Below are 19,791 nucleotides of genomic sequence, written 5' to 3' on the forward strand. Positions count from 1 at the left end.
AGCCACAATGAGATCTTTAGCTGCAAAAGGAAAGGAAGATTTCGTCTTTCCTTGCAGAAGTTATCCTGCATACTGAAAGCTTCCCTATTTCAGCTTAGCTGAAGAATTTTAATCTAATTTTAGCCTCAGAATATAGTCAGGGAATTTTGTTTGGTTTAAGAACTATCATCAGGTGAACTTTTTCTTGCCTTTCTGTTAGGAGTTTATATTCATCCATGCAAGCATTATCAAAAGGAAACTAAATTCAACAATCTGCTGACCTACTGAAACAGGATCTCTTGTTGAGATCAGGGACAAACACAGATGTGCGTTATGTATGTATACACGTACACAGAAAAGAAGTTAAACTATGTCAAAACCTGTTTAAAAAAAGCCAGCACTGCAGAAATATTGTATGAAGTGTGTTATATGAAACCGGGAAGTTTTAAAAGACAAAATTACCATCCCAAATGCTACAAAAAAGCACAGAAGTGACTTTCAGATGATACTGATACTCAGACTGGAGTAAAACTTAAAATAAACACAAATCTAGTTAGAAGTTTCAGTACCTGAAATAAGTTCCTCAGTCTTCTCAATGACTGTCACACTGAACCTAAAATCCTACGAACCTAAGACGACTTGCATCTGAGGTGTCTGGGCTCACAGCCAGGAACTCCTGGATCGGGAATTTTGATTTAACAAAAAGTCTGTGTACAGAATGGGCTTTGAGTAACAGTGACACTTTGTTTATAGTCATTAGTACAAAGGTTTCATAAAATTTTCTGTAGTCTACTGGGATCCAATTAATATAAAGGGCAAGGTGGGGAGTGTTACAACATGTTTTACAACCAAAAACATTTGACTTTTTCCCTGCTTAAACTTGAAGAGCTTTTTCTATTTCTTCTGGAGTTGTTGACATAGGATTATTAAATAGCATAATACTAAAACCAAAGTAGGAAATCGTATCAATTACATGCACATACTTGTACCAACATGATCTTTCAGATTTTACATTTTACTTAACACATTTTAAGTTTACTATGAGTAAATGACAACACAAGTATCACAAGCATACCTTATTCTCATTTGCTTAGATTTTTATCTGGACCAAAAGTGCTATGCTATTTTGCCCAGTTTCAAGTAACAAGGAAGTAGAACTGTAATGCAAGATGATACAACACCACCCAGCAGAAAATTGGTATGCTGGGGGGGGGGAAGGAAAAAAATATATCAACTTTTAAAAGTAACACCACCAGTGAGGAAATACTTCAACTAAATTTTAGCAAGGACAAACTTATTTTCATCGAGATTAGGTAGATAAATAACTAAAAGAGAAAGAACTTGTGAGAACGGATCCCTGTCACTGTCCCCAAGGTACATCCCACCAGCTTGCCCTAACAACCTGAGCCTGCCTTCAGCAGAGCAGTGGTCTGGTGATCAGGAGAGAGCCCCGAGTCATCACAAAGGTATTGAGGAACCAACCCATGTTCAGCAGAATGGTTCTACACCGGGACACTCCAGCCCTGGCCATACCAGCTGTTACACAGTGTCACTACTGGAATTACCAGACAGCAACATCCAAAGGGACAAGCACTTAAAAATTAAGAGAAAGTTCCTTGTGGTTGGAGTTCCAACTGGTTGTTCAGATGTGCATTTACCATCTACCTCATTTTCTTACTATCCTACTGAAGGGGGTTCTCCAAGGAAGAAAAGCTGACAGGAACTGAATATTACCTGTCCTGACCTTCCTCTTATTCTATGGACGAGACACCCAAGAGAGGTACAAGCACACTCACAGATTTTGCTGAGGCTAGAAGTCTCCAATCTCAAGAGAACACACACTAAAGGACTGAATGCATATGGGACAGCGTATCTTAAAGAAACTGTGTAATTGGTAAGCAATTAACTGTTTAAATGAAACAACTGAAATTTTGAAGGACCAGCTGATTCTATAGCCTGACACAGACGCAAATCAAAAGTCTCTTTTGACTCTTTTAAAATCCAGCCAAGCAATCAACCTTTATCATTATTCAAAATTACCTGGATGATAGAGTAGTAAGATGTAGCTGATACAGCTGAAAGATTCTTGTTTGGATTAGTACCGTACAAAAATGAGGAACAGATAATGTTCTTCATGATTTGGGTTTATGAATCTGTGTTATTTCAGGATTTACTGCATTGGAAAAAAGAAAATCCAATAAACGAAATACCAGAACTTAAGCCACATCAACAGTTACAAGCACAAGAGGGCAAGAAAAAGCAGATATAACTAGATTACAAAAGTGACTGCATTGCTTAGTGTTTTACTGAGAATGATGTGTTCCAGCTATCACAAAGAGCCCTTTCTTAAAGTTAAGCATGAATTTTAAAGCACTTTCTCTTTCAAGAAGTAGTACATTTCTCCATTAAAAAGTTCTTTAAAAAGAGTTCTTTAAAAGGGAGGCGGCAAAAACCCCACAGTAGTCCTGGCTTTTATTTCTACATCTGTTGAGAATTGCAGGACTGAGTTTGGGGGGGCAGGGGGAGAGTCCTGTACCAATTTTCAGCATGTCCTCTGAGGAACCAGAGTGAAAGTTAAAAGAACTATCTTCAACTAGATGACAAAGGTGTATAGGCTTAAAGATACAAACCCTTCAGAAAATAAAAACATTGAGAAGCATTAGAAGCATTCTGGCAGTTGAAAAAACACAGAACGTATAGGAAAAACCCCTCTTTTCAATGGTGTTTTTGCAAATAGTGGTCAAAGTAGGATTTCTGATGATCAGCAAAGCAATTCAGAGTATGATGTGAATGTGTCACATCCCTGAAGCAATTAAGCAATGTCATCAGCAAGGAGCAACGGGTCAAACCACTAACAGCACTGTGGAGGCATGGCACATCGACACATTTATATTCCCCCAAATACAAAAAAAGTTTCAGCACCTAAAAATACCCAAACACACAAAGCACACACAGACTAACTGAATTACATCAGTATAATCCTGCACTGAATAGGAAGTTCCCCCCAAGCAACTTAAATGTTTTCATATACTGGCAAATGAATCTTGATCTCTGTACATAACTGATCCTTCCAGCTGGTTGCAAGCATCCAATACTTCACCAGAAAGTCTATTCCGATCAATGATACTCACATGAAAGCCTTAACTAATGTTCCTGAAGTTGAATTCAAAACATTTCTTCTAGAAAAATCGGCAAGAACTGATTTGTTGCCCTCTAGGACTCTGTTGAAATGAAATGACAGCATGTATTCTTCAATGACTTTCTATTTTTTTAGAAGTTCACTTGAAAGGAACATTATCTGATTCAGACACACAACTTCATTAAGTCTACTTTATAAGCAAAAAATCAGAGAAATCCTATCCACCAAATCTTTATCAATATCACTGAACAGAGTAATTAGGTTTGAACATATCTATTTGGACGGAAAATAAGGATAATTCATTTTAGTCAATCTAGAATCATTGCAAGATACTCTGACACACTGATACACTTTGAGGAGTCTAAAGGTTTTTCAAAAGGCCTCTTCCAAGCAAACAAAAAAGCACTTTATCTTTTAAGAAAGCGAATCCTATTTGGTATAATAAATTTGTGAACACATCAGTGGGTTCAGACAGAAAAAGGAACCTCCAAACTGCATGCAAAGTACCTCCAAAAGAGATCAGACCTTTTTTTAAAGTAGTCTGCTCTTTTCTCTCTATCAAAGTTCTGGCCAACACTCAATTGTCTTGTCAGGCAGCAACTTAACTCAGTCAAATTTCAGCTAAACGCAGGTTCAGATACTGGGATCAAATACCAGTCTGGTAAGATGACTGTCTTCCTCTGTCTCCAGATGCTGCCTGTCCTTTATTGCAGCAGTGTCTTCAGTCATCTGCTCCTTTCTTCCCCCCATGGAAAAGGCAGGAGGAAAGCAAAAGAAAATTTTCCACATGAAGCTATCCCACCTTTACACAGCGTGCTTAACAGACTTCCTATTCAAGTACTTGTTATTTATCAACAGGACTGCTGCTTTTTGTGGAGCAGGGCAGGTAGTCTTTCCTCCCTGCAATTTTCACAATTCGTATTTTATCCTATTTTCTTTGAGTGCCCTCCAAAGATCCCCATTTCTTTAAGAAAGAGAATTCCTCCTCTTGCTTGAGCTGTGACCCAACCACAGCACAAGATGCTGTTTTCAATTAGCAAGTCTACTAAGACAGGAAAATCTTGGCTCAAACCCAACCATATGGAAGATTCATCTCTGGATTTTAGTTCTGCTGCCTTCTCATATTGAGTACCATCTCACTGGGGTACACCCTACAGTCTTCTTGTACTGGAGACACTTTTTTTCTTCAAGCTCAATTATTTCACAGAAAGCCATTTACTCTGAATGAGGATCTGAGAGCTTCCTGTACACACCAGTGCTTCTAAATTCACTGTACAACTACATTCACCACACTTTGCAGAACATGTTTCCTCTTAAAGTATATTAAAGTTAGTAATAAGGCAAACCCAGACACCATGCTCTGTACCCACACTAAGTAAGCAGCACCCGCCCTCTCTTGTGACTTGCTATTTTCAATTCACCTACAAAAAAGCATCCTTTTGATCACCCAGTTTTAATCTCCTTATTAATTTCCACAGCCTTAAGAGGAACAGTAGTCTCTGGTGATGATACTGCTTGGGGTTTTCCCAACAATGGCTCTAGTAACCCAATGTCAAAGCAGACTAAAAATCTTGGACCCACGTGCTGATTGGCCTTCCCATATGAGTGAATTCTGTTCATAGATCAGTTTACTGATGACCTCTATCATCTTATTTTGGCTGCAATCAACTCTTCATCCTACCAGCCAGCCACTGTATCAGTAACCGCATCATCTTGTGGTATTTCTGTTGCTGGGACCCATTACCAACATCATTCCTCATTACTACACTGTTTCTGCATAATCTTCTTCCTTTCTGCACAAGCCTCTGAGGTGCTTGGCGATAGAACAATGTGCATCTCATATACTTACACTGAAAACCACCTGCCTGTGGCTAAAAATAAAAGCTATTACCTATATTGCCGTATATTCAAAACATTTTTTCTATATTCCCCCTCCCTAATACACCACCTTTCTTTTCGTCCTGCACACCATCGTCCCCATGGATTCTTTTGTCATCACACAACAGGACATTTCACCCACACAGCCTTTTCTCTTCAATATAACAAGTTTCAAGTATCAGTTGCTAGCATCATCTCTTACATGTTTAAGGCTAATGGATTCGCCTATTTACAATAGAAAAATTGGAAGGTAAAACAGAAAGGCCTTGTAAAGAACTCAAAAGGTAATCTAGTGCAGTCCATGAGACGTATCAGGAATTTTATTAAAGAAACGTTGATTTTCCTCATTCAAGAAAGCATTAAATCACAGCCATAAAACGGACACATTTCAGCTACAGTTTATAAATAGAATTTCTACAATAATAGTCACAAGCTGTGACAAGTCTTGGATCCAACCAAAACACAGTTCCAATCTGGATTCAAAGCGCATTATTTGGTGTATGCAAAACCAAGCTGGTTCACCAACACTGTGGTTCCACACACATTTCTTCAGCAGCAGTGCTCACCTCAGCTACTACCACCCTCTTCCCAAAGCCCCTCCATTGTGTCAGCAACCAAATCAAGGTATTCTCTTCTGCAAGGTTTTTCTCTCCATTGTAATTAACTCCCTGCACCAGTTTACCAAATAAATGACCCAAGGAATGTCACCAGGGAAAGGAAGGACAGCAAGGCCACTTGCTCCCTCCAGTCAAACACAACACGCAGTTTGACTAATACTCAGCTGGCAGAGCATAAACATTCCCAGGCCCACGCATTCACTCCTACAGTAGAGTTGTCCCCTGTCATTCTAGCAGACATTTGGGAAGACACCCAAGTCCTATCGGGGACCTGACTGGACAGGGTTTGTTTTTAGCTGATCAGCTGATGTGGCTGCAACAGCATTGCCTCTGTATTCATTGACTCAACTACCACTTTCAATGTAACATCTTCATGTAAGTGGGTGGCTACAAGATCACTCTTGCAGTATGACATTTCTCCTACATAGCTCTTAAAAATTAACAGTAGGGAAAAAGATTACCTTCAAGTGGTCAGCAAAGCAAGGGCAGTCCTAGCAGACAGGCAATTTACAGAGCAATAACTATCACTAGGATTCACCACAGCAGTGCTCACTGTATCCAGTTAGCTGAACTGCTGTTTCTTCTTTGGTCTGTACTTCTTTCGCTCTGTATTTGTGCAGTTTGTTCTTCCCTTCAACTAGGCCTTGGTTAACAACCCTTCAGAGAGCAACCATTATTACTGAAGAGGTCCATAGTGGTGGTTGCTTTTCTGAAGGCTTGGAAGATATTACATTTGCAGTGACAGAATATATGCATCTAGGTATTAGTCATATGGGGGAAAAAAAAAATAAATATTAAAACGCACATAGGCTTGGCTTTGTATACTTCCCTCAACCCAGTAAATTCTTCCACCGATGTGGGGAAGCTAACTGTGTACACAGGACGCCCTGTCAGCTCTTCACAGGTCCATCAGTGATCTGACACTACTACTGAAGTTAAACAGGGAGCTGCACCTTCTCCTCACCCTGCTGCTCCAACCATGGGGTTTTCCTGCCCCCCCCCCACACTACATACAGAGATTGCATGCCCACAGAACAAATAATTTCAGATGGCTGATTCATCACCCCACTGCTGGAGGCAGTGACAGACAGGAAAAAGGGAATTCTTGCAGGTTCAGTCATCCTTTTCAATCTCTCTGAGCTCAGGTTCACCCTCAACGAGGCACCCTCACCTAGCCCCAGACACGCAGGCAGAGTCCTCCTCCACAGCTGCCGTTTGCGAGGCTCAGGTTTCAGTGCTGACACTACCTTTTCCCCTTGTCTCCTAACATTCACTCACTCCCAGGTCTACTCTGCTCATTGAAGCATGCAGCAACGTAAAAATCAAACTGAAAAATTCATCGTCCACAGTATTTCTAAAACAACTGACGCATTCAAGAACTTGTAAACTGGTTCCAGACTGCTGCCACCCTGAGCAAATATGAAATTCCTGGTCAATGCCACAGGCTGTTTTCCTTTTATTTAGATGCTTTTAATGTACAAAACCACAACTAACATGGTGATTTTACACCTGTTTGTATAAATCTTGCTATATACCAAGATTTTTAACAGTTATTTAAAAACTTGCACATTTAAAAGATTTCTCCTTTGGTTGGGCTCTTCTATATGGTCAATTTAAATTCATTACCTTCAGCAGAAAATTTTAAGAGCCACACTGACTTCAACAAGTAGCATTTATACCACAATATCTGATGCCAAGAAATCTTTCTATGCCACACACTTCAAAGATTTCAGCCGTTCTGAAGATGGATTTTTTAGTACTCGCACGACAGCATGTACGATAGCAAATTACACTAGTTTTGCAATGCTTCCCCTCGTGAGCAAATTTCAGTTACTTCCACAAAACTACCAGAACCCTCAAAAGTTACACCAGCAACTTTAGATTCAGTAATTATCTTCAGTAATATCTTCATTCAGATTCCATGCAAGTGTAGAGAGAACTAAATGCTCACAAACTTTGAAGTATGTCCTCACCAAAAGTACAGAAATCAATTTCAAATGAAACAGGAAATATACTTTCTCAATGATAAAAGCAATCAATGAAGGAAGGAAAGTCTTAGTCAGAAATCCAGTCTAGTAGTTAGTCTACAATTAAGTTGGAGCTTTGTTTACATTTTTCCCTTGGCAAGAGAAGGAAGTTATGTCTTCCAGATTTCCTGCAACAAGCTCTCTCTGCATTACTAAAGCATTTCTTTTTTGTCCTGTAACATGAACACACAAGTTCCACAGAATAGTCAAAGTAGCATCACACGTTGACATAACATGTTGTTCCTAAAACTGGAGGCATCAAACATTTACATGTTTAATTTAATTAATTCAGCGATATATACACATACCTTGTGTATGCAGACTTTTTAAGACTGCAGTTATGAGAGCTTGTGGGGTGGTTTTTGTTTAACTATTTGCTAAAGCAAATCTGCCCTTTGAGCAGGCTGATGACATGCCTTAACTCTTCCTTCTCTACAAGATTTGAAGCTTTTCAGCTTCCCCAGAACATCCCAAAAAATACAAATAAAAGTTTTAGAAGGAAAGCAAAAGTCTGTTGGATTGTACTAATTAGACGAGATAATCCATTAAAACAACCCATTGCTCAATCTCATTTTAGATCAAGTTTTGTTCATCTTTCTCTCTTATAAAACTGTCCCTGATAGTACTAGTCAAAGCAAGGGCAAAATGCAGAGAGGGCAGACTTCGCCAGCACATGCTATACTTACTAAACCTCTTTTAATTCTTCCATTATTGGAGAAGTTCATCGATATTTGGAAAAGTCAACACTGCCACCAAAAAAGCAGTCTCACCTTCCTCTCCACTCAGATGATCATCCCCACTGAACTCTCCATTCTCTATCTGCACATTCATATTCAATGAACAAGAACAGTTTCTAGCTGGATCAGTTTTCAGATTAACAAAAATAAAAGTTTCATTTTCATTTAAAGTAAACAAGTTAACTTGTATATGTGGGGGGGAAAAAAAAAAAAAAGGCAAGTTCCATTTCCTTCCAAATTTAAAACAAGGATGAAACTCAGATTCACAAGTTGTTTAAATAAGCACTCTCATTACTATTGAAAATCACTAGCTCTTAATACAATCCAGACTTAATGCAGGTTAAAAAAATGTCACTCCTGTGCCTGGGTTTTATTTAATTCTCCAGAAAAACAAGTTGGTAGCTAAAAACAGAATGAGGGGAGAAGGGAAGAAGGAGAAAAGGAAGTAGAGCCCTAAAATGGTGTGGGGGGGAAGTATTTAGGTTTGTACTAATCTGTTAATCCAAATTGCCAAATTTTGAGCCAATAATCAACTGAGGAACTGTGCAGTAACAAAATTACTTTAGATATTCTCAGCAGAGAAACTCAAACGTCTTGAGAAACTTAGAGCAAGACAAAACAAATTTTATTTTCCTTAAAACGGAAGAGCACCAAGTAGTACGGGCAGATCTTTCGGAAAGTTTGCTTTAGGACTGTACTTCTGAGTGACATCATTTTCAGAAGCTTTGTAATTTAAGCCTTAAAACCAACTTCAAATAGTAAACATCCAGGTTCCAGCATCAAAGATATCGGTTAAATGCAGTTAAAGACAAGCAGCTTTGATTCAGTGCAGAAATACATACAAGGGTCACTTTAACATGGGTTAACAACTCTTCAGGTTTGTGGCTACAACTACAAAGTACTATTAAAGAGGAGATAATCTTTTGCTGTATGATCCATACTATGCTAGAAGGATATTTTGGCATTTTAAGTTCAAATGTGCATTTCTAGAAGTGTTTAATAAAGGACTAAACCCTCCAGAGATTTTCATGACTAAGTAAGAAGTAGGAGGTACTTTCTGATCCAAATAATGTATTTATATATATATATAAAGAGAAAATGAGTCTCGTAAGTATTATCTTTGGCTATACAAATAAGGTCAGCCAAGTTGGGATTTGAGAATCTGAGGAAGTAAACACACACTGCTATTCAAAATTTAGATGAACTAAATACCTAAATCACTCACAAAAAATTGCAGAGGAGATGAAGAACTTTGTACCTCAGGAGGGTGGAGGGACTTGCAATGACACTGACCAGCAACTCCTCACACTGTTATACACATTCCTTTGTAGGAATTGCAGTGCTTACATCCAACTCACCAGTAACAACTGTTGCCTCTCAGGAGCTGAAAAGCCCTGACACAGCTAAGACTCTTCCTCATTCAGTACCAAGGCCATCACTACCCTGATTAATACAAAGCTTCCTGCCTCCAGTGTGCATTTTGTCAACTCAGCATTCCTCTACCGTGCTAGTGTCTGAAGTACAATAAACGACCCATTTCGAAGACTTCCTAGAAATACCTCAGTACAGGCTGACAAAGGTATCTTCAACCTAAAATGTCAGCATAAGCAATCTGACTGTGTTTCAGTGAGCTGCAGTCACTACTAAAATGACTTTAAAGAAATCCATGAACCTATTAACAATACCTTCTCTGCCTGCATTCTAGAAATTTTATATGGATTTCTTTTCACTTAGACATCTGAAATTGAGATGCCCATTACAGGATAAGCCAAGGTACAGGACATCAGCCCTTAATGCATTCCCATGTTTGATTAATCTGTGATTGCAATTTTTTTTTTTAAGTGAGTAATACAAAATTTCACTATGTGTATATGCCTACACTCCTCCCTTCTCCAAAATGAAATCTTCTGATCATTCAGTTAAATATCACAAGCAGCTTCACAGGTTGTTAACCTTCTATGTATTTTAAGAAACAGACATCTGGGTACATGAAAGAAAACCTCTAAATACCTCCCCTTGTACAAAGTACTTCAGCACAACGTTATACTAAACACTACAGAATTTATATAGATAAGCACTATAATTATCACAACAGCAGAAAGGCATTAACCAGGACTTGCATCCTCCTCGATGAAGTCAAAGATCACGAAATCCACAGCAAACTCAGTTTCTCAGGTCAAATACTCAAGGAACCACTTCCCCCTCACCTTTACATTAAGAGTCACCATGAGAACAAAGCTAAAGCAAGAGAAGATCAAAAAAGCTGAAAGAGTTAAGGCAGCGCCAGTCCAGAAAAATATTGCCTCATTGCATTCTGATTGGATTTGTTATTTCAGAAGGCATTTTATCCAGCTCTTAAGCAGCATTTCCAAGACTGGGCTCAGGAGAAAGAATACAAAAAACAGCTTTTGTCACTCAGTGATTATTTTTAAAGCAATTAGAATAACCTACCCATCACAGAAGTGTTTTAAATACTTCACTAGCAGTACAGGGATCTGGGGTAGCAGCTGATGATAAGCAAAGCAGCATTCCAATTTCTCACTAACGCTATGTGATCTACCGGGTCACTCAAAAAATACTTTAATCTGCATACAAATAGCTATTATTTTTCTAAGGGTTGATGACTTCACAAGACTTCGGTATTCTTGCTTTTTGTATTCCAAACTTTGATTCAAATTTCAGTGCTGGACTGTAAGAAAGAACAGTCTTCTCCGACCCAAGCTAAAGTGTGAAACACACATGCAAGCACACACAGATACCTTTTGCAGCTCTACTGATTACACAGTTTCTGCAAGTACTGGGTCACAAAATTACAAGCCCAACTAGAAGATCAAGAAGCAGTCATTTATTAAATTGCTGTTCCAATCAACTCCTTTGATTTTAGCCAGTTACCATCAGTAGAAATGTAACATGGCTTGACAGTTATCCTGAAACAGAGTTTTAACAGATCTTGGACAAGGCTTCCAAATTAGACAGGGATCTTGAATACCATTAACTACACTGATCTATCTCTAAAGGACTTCCACTGGGTAACACTGAAAACGTGTGTTCCACTAGGTGAACACCGAAGTGATGAAGAATGTCAGGAAGAAGAGAGTAATCTTAAAAGTTGCAAGTTAGCATACTGAAATAATTCTACATCAAAGAGAACAGAGTAGAAATAAAAAGGTTCTTAAAGAAGATGGGAAATGGAAGCAAAATCAGCACTAGAAAGAGATTATTTAAAAAAAAATTAAATTCTACCCTTTACAATCTACTATAGTGGACTGAAACCAGGATATGATAGGTAAGAAAAGCAAAGAAAAAAAATCCACTCTTTCTAATACAGGAAGAACCGAACATACAATGAATTTTGAGTGTCATACAGAACCTAACGGTATGACCACTGAATTCAGACAAGATTTGAGGACAAACATCAAATAGTATTTACAAAATTATCAGACATTTATACAGATAACAGCAAGTGTTAAAATGGCAAGTTTGAAAAATAAGGCAAGATCTCTAAAAGATATTTCTGAAACTTAAACTGATTTAGAAAGATGTTACTCTCAAATGTGACACACAACTTACTGAAAGTTTCTTCTTCTTAATCAGCTTTGACTACTATTAATAACAGGGTAATTCCTATTCTTCATTTAGAGAAGTAGTTTAACCCACTGATGACAGAAAATCCCCAATAGGCTGAATATGTGCCTGCAAGCCTACCAGTTGTTATAGTACACATTCAGTAGTGTTTGGTGCAACCTTGCACAACACTTACACCAAATGGAGCAATCAAATCAGATTTTAAATTAACAAAATATATAGTTACATATGTACTTCAACCCAACACACTTTAGGCAACACAGTCCCACCCCCTGATCCTCTTCACCTACCTGACCTTACCTCTACACTGTGCCAGCAAACAAACTTTCCACAGCAAGGTGATGACCCAGATCAGCGACCTTATCTGAAGTTATTTTGTGTTTTAGTGGTTCATTTTTCAGACAGATCAATTTCCTGCAATGCTCCAGAATTAAACTGTTTAAACAGCTCTACCAACACAGCTGAGGAGACCGTGCAGGAAGCAGGAAAAAGCAGCTGTGGACTGCAAGTGTTTAAGCCAATTTTGTCAGTAAGCATCTATCACAAACCTCACGGGCATCGTTACAGAGCAAGAAAGTTACCTGACATAGTCCCAAGGACAGAGAAATGAGAGACTTCAGATCCCCTTTAGTTTCAGGTGAACCTCTGACATGATCTGATCTATTTGCTTGAGCACTGGAAACTAAAGCACCACAGACAGAGAATAAGATGAAAGCAACATGGTAAAACTTTACAGAACTTCAGACAGAAAGACATGAAGTGTTGCATATGTCATCACTGATATTCAACTCCTTCCTATCCATTTTTCCTCTTGCCCCTTTCTACTCTCCCCAACACACAATTTTCACTGTTTCTACATAAAACACACCAGGATTTCAGATCTCCTAGCATCCGTTCATTATACAGAAGGCATCATTACAATTGGCATCCTTCTTGGGAGAGATGCAGGACAGACCGGTTTGACACAAAATGCAAGACTAGCATCAAACTTCCTATCTGCAGTCCCTTCTTGTTACAGTTCAGGCATACCAGTAAGCCAACATACGAAAGAGCATTCTAAAAATTTACAATAGCTTCTGTCCAAAGATTTAAAGATATATTGACAAGGCTTATTTTTCAAAGAACCTGGGTAATGAAACAGATCAATAAGTACATGACTCAATGGAAGCTCATCTAACACTCACTCCTGAACAAGGACTCCCAGTCTCCACTGCATGCACAGTAAAGTTTGTGCACGAGCTTCCCAGACTTGTGTGAAAAAATGGTACAAGCCATTGATCTGGCAATAGAAATTAACACTCATGTAAATATGTTCAGGAAAAACAGAAAAAAAAAAAATAGCGTTAAGGCTGGAACTTGCAGTTTTCTATAAAGATTTGCTGTAAAAGCAGTCAGATTCTCATTAACTTTATTAAGAACATAGTTATTTCTTCTTAAGAGCAATCTCACATTTTATCTATAGATCTTCTGTTTGATTAATGTGAACTGCATGCAGTCCATGCGAGATGTCCATAGGATGTTTTGATTCATCTTACTTTTCGTCTCTGAAAAGCAGCCAGCCATGATTACCTTGGTCATCGCTGTGTGGCCAAGACAACAGAATACACTCCCCTTTTCTTCCACGTGCTCCATTATATCAAAACCAAACTAGCATCAGGGGCATAGGAGGGGCAGGGCTAGTGTCACACCTCTTCCTGTGGCCATATGACCACAAGATACCACAACACCAAAGCAGCCTGCAAAGCAGGACAGAGGAAGACACTGCCCAAGCCTAGAATTCATCCCCTACAAGCCTCTAGGTCAGTTGTCACCAGTGACAGCTGTAAACCTGACATCACGTATGCAGCAACCTGAAAGGTGGCTTTCAAAATGAAGACTCAGTGCTTTGTTAGTCTATTCATCAAGCTCAGTCAGCCTCACTGAATTAAATACAGTTGGCTGCAAAGACAGGATATTCTACTGTAATTTAAGAATAAGCAATATATCTTCACAGCACAAAGTTTTGAGCTTCTTAGACAAGCTTGAAAACCAAGAGGGGAAAAATTTTTTTTTTTTAATCACTATGACAAGTCCATGCAAGTCTTCCAGAAGAGCTTATAAAAGTAATTCTATTCTTTCATGTATGACTCTTTGCAAATCTGTCAGTGCCAGCTATAAGCATTACACCACTACTGTATCTATGACTCAGCAAGGGAATCTGGACATATGAAGAAAATTCACTTACACTAGTAAACGGAAAGAATTTAAAAAAAAAAAAAAAAAAGGCCAGCAATTACAGTGCCACAGAAAACGATCCAAAATAACTCATGTCTGTGCTCCTTGTATGTTTGAGCATACAAAACTAAATCGGAACGTCAAACCAACTTATATATTGGCTAAAGTTTGAAAGCAAGTAAAACAATGCTTGGTGCAGCTGAGCCAAAATACAAAGGATTCAATAGGTTTTCTAATCTCAAAAAAAACCCTCCTCACGCTGGCTGTACATTCTACAGAAAATACTGAATTCTATTTACAATATTACCTGTATGTAGTCCAACTCTGTAAGCCTAACTTTAAATCTGAACAAAAAACTGAGAGCAATTGGCAGCTTCATGTTGTAACTTAAGATACAAGCTTTATTTGCTAAGACAGTCATCTGAAGTTTACATACAAACATGAACAGATAGTAATGTTTACACAACATTATTTGGCTCAGTTATGCTTTGGTCCATCAACTAACACTAGTTAGAATTAAGTTAATTCAACAAGGGAGAAAACATCACAAGCTGCACCTTTCCAATCCACTATCTTCATCCAGATATTCTACAAAATAAGCACTCAGATCTTGCCTTTCAAACACCACAGTCCACTGAGTCTGTACATTACTAAAAGACACTTGTTCCACATCCTCAAAAATAATTCCTACAGAATTAGTTTTGTTCTGTTGGCAGCAGACTCTTAGTTGACAACAGGGGGAGGAGAGAAAGGAGGAAGAAATATTCCTGTTGATTTCTCAAGTAAAAGGTTCAACTAGAGAGAGATCTAAACTCACTGGATCTAAAAAAGTATTCCCCTTCCTGCACCTCCCCATGTAATGAATCATACTGATACAGAACTAGGATGAAACTGGTCCACAGTTTACATTTGATACAATAAAGGCTAATCTTAGAAGACTAATCGTCCTCCCTAACATCTTTCAGACAAAGAGAGTAAAGCTGTAATTCATCAAGCTTCTCAGTACCTCAAAAAAAAGTTATGACCACTAAACATTTTTTTATGTGAGTTCTATTTTCATTTTCTCCATTTCTAAATGAAAAGAGAGCACGCAATATGTGGTAAAACCTGAGGTGACCACAACCCAGTGGTGTATCTGCCAAACGCTGTAGATTTGTGTATTATGTTACGCTGGTTTGGAGCAAAGCCTCAAGTGATGCTACATTCCCTAAGCTAAACTATCAGCCAAATAAAGTATCATTGTATCAACACGTATTTTATTATTGTACTATCGGATTTTATGTTAGCGCTTGACGTGTGTCACCTTTCACCCAACGGCCTCCAACGGGATGGCAGGGGAGAGCAAGTAGAAGCACAAACCAACGGCAAAGCACTATCCCACTAGCAGGAGGAATATTCCAGAGGCACAAGCACGTACAGAACCTATAAAGCTCTCCAGCAACAGCACTGTAACACCTGTGCGGTGCGGGGCCAGACGACCCCCCCCCCATCCCAAGGCCACAGGCGCTGCCCGGGGACCGGCGGGCCGGCCGGGAGCCCCGCAGCCCCGTGAACTCGCTCTCGCACCGGCCGGACCCACGGTAAGCGCGGCAGCAGCGGGGACACGAACCCCGCACCGGTTCCTCCGTGAGGCGAACCCAACGAACTCCCCGAGGGCTCCGCGGGGCCACGCCGCCCCGGGGAGGGGGGAGGCGAGGCGGGACGCAGGGGTGAGAAGGAGGCAGAGGCGAGGCCGGCGCCGCGGAGCGGGGACCACTCGCGGGCTCGGCCCGCCCGGTCCCGGGAGCTGCCCGAGGGGAAGGGCCGCTCCCCGCGGCGGGAGGCCTGGCGGGGGGGGGGGGGGGGGGGGGGGGAGCGGGGGCCTGCACCCCAGCCCCGCCGTAGCCGCGGAGCCAGCGGCGGGGCGGCGGGCTGGCAGCCGGGGGTGCGGGCGCAGCCTGCCCGCAGCCGGCGCGGGGCACCGCCAGCCCGGCGGGGCGCGCACCCGGCCCCAGCTCAGGGAACCCCGCCGCGGGGGCGTCGGCGGTCTCGCCCCCTCCTACTCGCCGCCGTAACACCGAGCCCGGCCCTCCCTCTCCCTCTCTGTCCCAGCCGGCGCTCATCGCGCAGCTCCCCGCGGCGCCTCACCTCCGGCAGCCGCTCGCCGCCGCCACCATCACCATCATCATCCTCCTGCCCGCTCAGCACGACCCCCTCCCTCCCAGCCCCGCTCCGGCCGCCGCCATTTTGATCCGGAGCCCCAGCCTCGGCCGGGCAGGGGGAGCGGGCACGGCGCCTGCGCAGAGGCGCTGCGGCGCCTGGGACACGTGGTCCGCGGGGCGGGGAGGGCGGGCTGCGCCTGAGGGGGCGGCCGGCATGGCGGGGGGCGGCGGTGGAGAAGGGTGGGTCTGGGCGGCTGTGCCGCCCCTCCGTACCTTCCTCTGTCGCTGCTGTGGTGTGAGAGGAGGGCGGCGACGCGGGATGGCACCCGTGCCAAAGAGGAGCTCACTCCTCGGGGCTGGGGGCCGTCGGCAAAGCGACCAGGCGGCGTTCCTCTCGGAGCCTTCGTGGTTTCCAGTCAGTCCCGGCTGTCGGGGGGGTCTCGGCCGCCAACCAGCAAAATGGAGGGTGGGCAGCACGGGCGGGCAGGGTGCCGTGAGGGGACCCGGCGGACAGCGGCGCCGGCCCGCAGGCTTGGAGTTCTGAGGGAGAGCTGAGGCCGCGACCTGTGGAGCCCGCAGGCCCGGCGTGCCCCTGCCACCGGCCCCCTTCCCACACACGCGTGTTCTGCCGGCTTGGCGTGACAGATCTCACAATCTCGTTACACCTAAGTACAGCCGTGTCTGCAGTATAAGTGGTTTGTCAGCACGCGTTCTTTGTCCTTGAGAGTTCCTTAAGCTGCTTATATTAAGCAAATGCTTAGCTCCTCGCTTTGCCAAACCGCTGTGAGCTTGTTACAGATGCCACAGTCAGATTGCAGTTTTATTCATGCTAGGAATATATACTGTTCACCTGGAAATAAACCATCACCTTCCCCATTTATGAGAACCCCTCTCAGCATCGGAAATTAGTGTTTCACACATCTGGGTGAAAGTAAGTGCCAGCAGTAAAAATGCTTGCAGCTTTTCCCACTGTTGCTGGTACCATCCTGCTACATTTTCTTCGAAGAAAGGTTCATCTAGATAGAGTCAGGATCAGAACGCACCAGCCACCATGTCTATAAGATCACTGTTTCCTAAATCAGAGAAAGTGACCAAAAATAAAAGTTTTATTAGAACAATAAAACCACTTAAGTAAACCAAACTACTTGTGCCCTCTAAAAGAACTAAACATCGTGTGTCTATATACGAGAAGGCCTGAGAAAAGAGTTTCATGCACAGGCCAAAAATCTGATGAATTCACAAGCAAGCAGGAAGCCACGTCCGTGATCATTCTTGTTTGGTAAAGGCAAACTATGACTGACTGCATTCCCTCCTGGCTTTGCTGACAGTCCATTTCTGCAGGGAAGCCTTCCTCCCACTTGGCATCACCTTGTCCTCCAACCACCTCTGTAATTAACTCGCCTGAATGCAGCAGACCTCCCTAACTACCACTTGGCATAACCTCCCACGGTGCTGAGCAGCTTACCAAGAAGCTAGGAAAAAACAACCTCTAATATATTTACCCGTGCTGTAGACTGCTTTCTTACTAGTTTCAGCCTAAAAACGGAGGAGAAACGGAGTTAGTTAGGATGATGGACAGTATCTTGTACTGCTGGAGGGTTTAACCACCTTAATTATATGGTCTCCAATATCTATAATATCTGAGAGACCCACATCCTTTGACTTCCATATCCACACAGTACCAGAGCGAGATGAGGGAATTTTTATAATTGCAGTTTAATAGATAAAGTTCACACTGTCAGGGTTACGCTTGTATTTGTTCAAGGGAGACTGTGCTCTGTAAATGTTATGCCTTTGCAAGCTGTTGTTGCTGTTGTCAGGAGAGCAAATAAAACTGACTGGCAGGCAGAACTCAGCTCCTTTGAGCTATTGCCTGCTAGAGCTTTTCCATCTTCTATTTCTGCCTCTTTTCTTGTGTCTGCCCTAATCTGCTTTCCATTCCCTGCTATTAGGAACCACGATCGTGGAATACCACATACACAGTTTCAGCTTAGTTCTATTTTGCCCTGGGTTTCTGTAGAAGTGTGGTATGTATGATCATATCGCTTGCCTGTGCAGATATGGTTTTAGGTTTATGACCTCTGTGCTAAAAAATTTTTAACTCATTGATCCATTTCTCATTTCCATCCTTGTAGATGCTGAAACTACAGAAAAGGCTTTGTTTGTCTTAACCGTCAAAGTCAAGCAACCAACAGACACAAATCTACAGGAAACTAAACTGCAGTAGTTTTAATGTGGATGGAATTGTTAAATGTACCTGTTAGGAGAAACTGTTTCAGCCGAGGTGCTTAAATATCAACAGTGTGAGACAACCTCTGCCTCTATATGTCATTCATGATTTGTAACATCATTGTTACAATTTGAGCAGTGTCTTGCTGAGACCAGCATAGAAATAAGAACCAGTTGAAGTGAAATAAGTAAGGTTCAGGTTACAGAGCTTTTAGACTGAAGGGAAATAGGAGGCCAGCTTGATTTTCAGGTGACAGGAACTAGTTATGAATTTGTTGCCGAAGATCTGTAAGCAGGTGAAAAAAATCCATTCTTCCCTCCAGCAAGCCTGGCTCATAATCTTACAGGTACTGAAAACAAGAAGGGAAGGACAATAAGTCTTGCAGGCTGTTTGCTTGCTTCGTTAGTGTTTTTTTTTATATTATAATTTCATAAACTGGAATGTAGTCAAAATGGATGGTTAGATCGAAGTGCTAAGATCCTGCTCTGCAATAATCATCCTTTTAGTAGCTAAAATAAACCTTCTTTCTTATGACTCAGAGACAAACAGTGTGTTGGGTAACAACTTGGGGAGACATCTGACAGGTTGGAAGCGAGGAAGGCTACCATGTGTTCTTGCTTTAGACTTTTTAAAGCATAAGGGTCACTGCAGTACAGTGTCATTATCTCCAGGGATTGTGTGGTCTCATGGGCTAAACAGGTGGGAAGTGCGCCAAAAATAAGCTGACGAGACCCTTCTGCCACATGGGACCCTGGTGCAGGAGACAGGTTATAAAACACTGAGTTACAAACCTTGCTGTGGAGGAGTGGGAATTGGAAGCTAGTTGCATTCTATGCAGGTGAATATGTGTTCTGAGATGAGAGGATAGGAGATTCACACCATCTGACAAACACCTCCGCAGCATGTGCACACACATCACTTCCCCGATCACCTATTTATAATCCTCACAGCACGCTCTCAGAAATAAATTGATCTTCCAGTTTTAGCAGGATTGAGATATGTTTGGTTTGATTGATTTAAAAAAGATCACTCGATGTCCTAATGAGCAAAATCTTACATATGCCTTAAACATTGTAGTGTCATCTCCTCTTTAGAAGAAACAAAGTGCAGAATGTGCTGTCTGAGCCACACAACAGTTCTCAGAACCTCTGCTCATACAGAATGATGTAATGCTTTATTGCTTTTTCAGAGTCTTCTGTGAAATACTCACTGATGATAATCACTATACATACACATTGCGTTTG

General features: G+C 41.6%; 1 protein-coding gene across 2 annotated transcripts in view; it reads right to left on the bottom strand.

The window, feature by feature from the left end:
* The window catches only part of BTBD7 (BTB domain containing 7), a 52,480-nt gene extending 36,062 nt beyond the window's left edge, over positions 1 to 16,418 (bottom strand). For both annotated transcript variants that reach the window (XM_042791085.1, XM_042791084.1), the window contains exon 1: positions 16,304 to 16,418. The gene's annotated coding sequence lies outside the window, so the exon portion shown is untranslated. The remainder of the gene's footprint in view (positions 1 to 16,303) is intronic.
* Positions 16,419 to 19,791: the final 3,373 nt, after the last annotated feature.

The sequence above is a fragment of the Tyto alba genome, unplaced genomic scaffold (assembly GCF_018691265.1).
Source record: "Tyto alba isolate M040663 unplaced genomic scaffold, T.alba_DEE_v4.0 Super-Scaffold_18, whole genome shotgun sequence".
Taxonomy (NCBI): domain Eukaryota; kingdom Metazoa; phylum Chordata; class Aves; order Strigiformes; family Tytonidae; genus Tyto; species Tyto alba.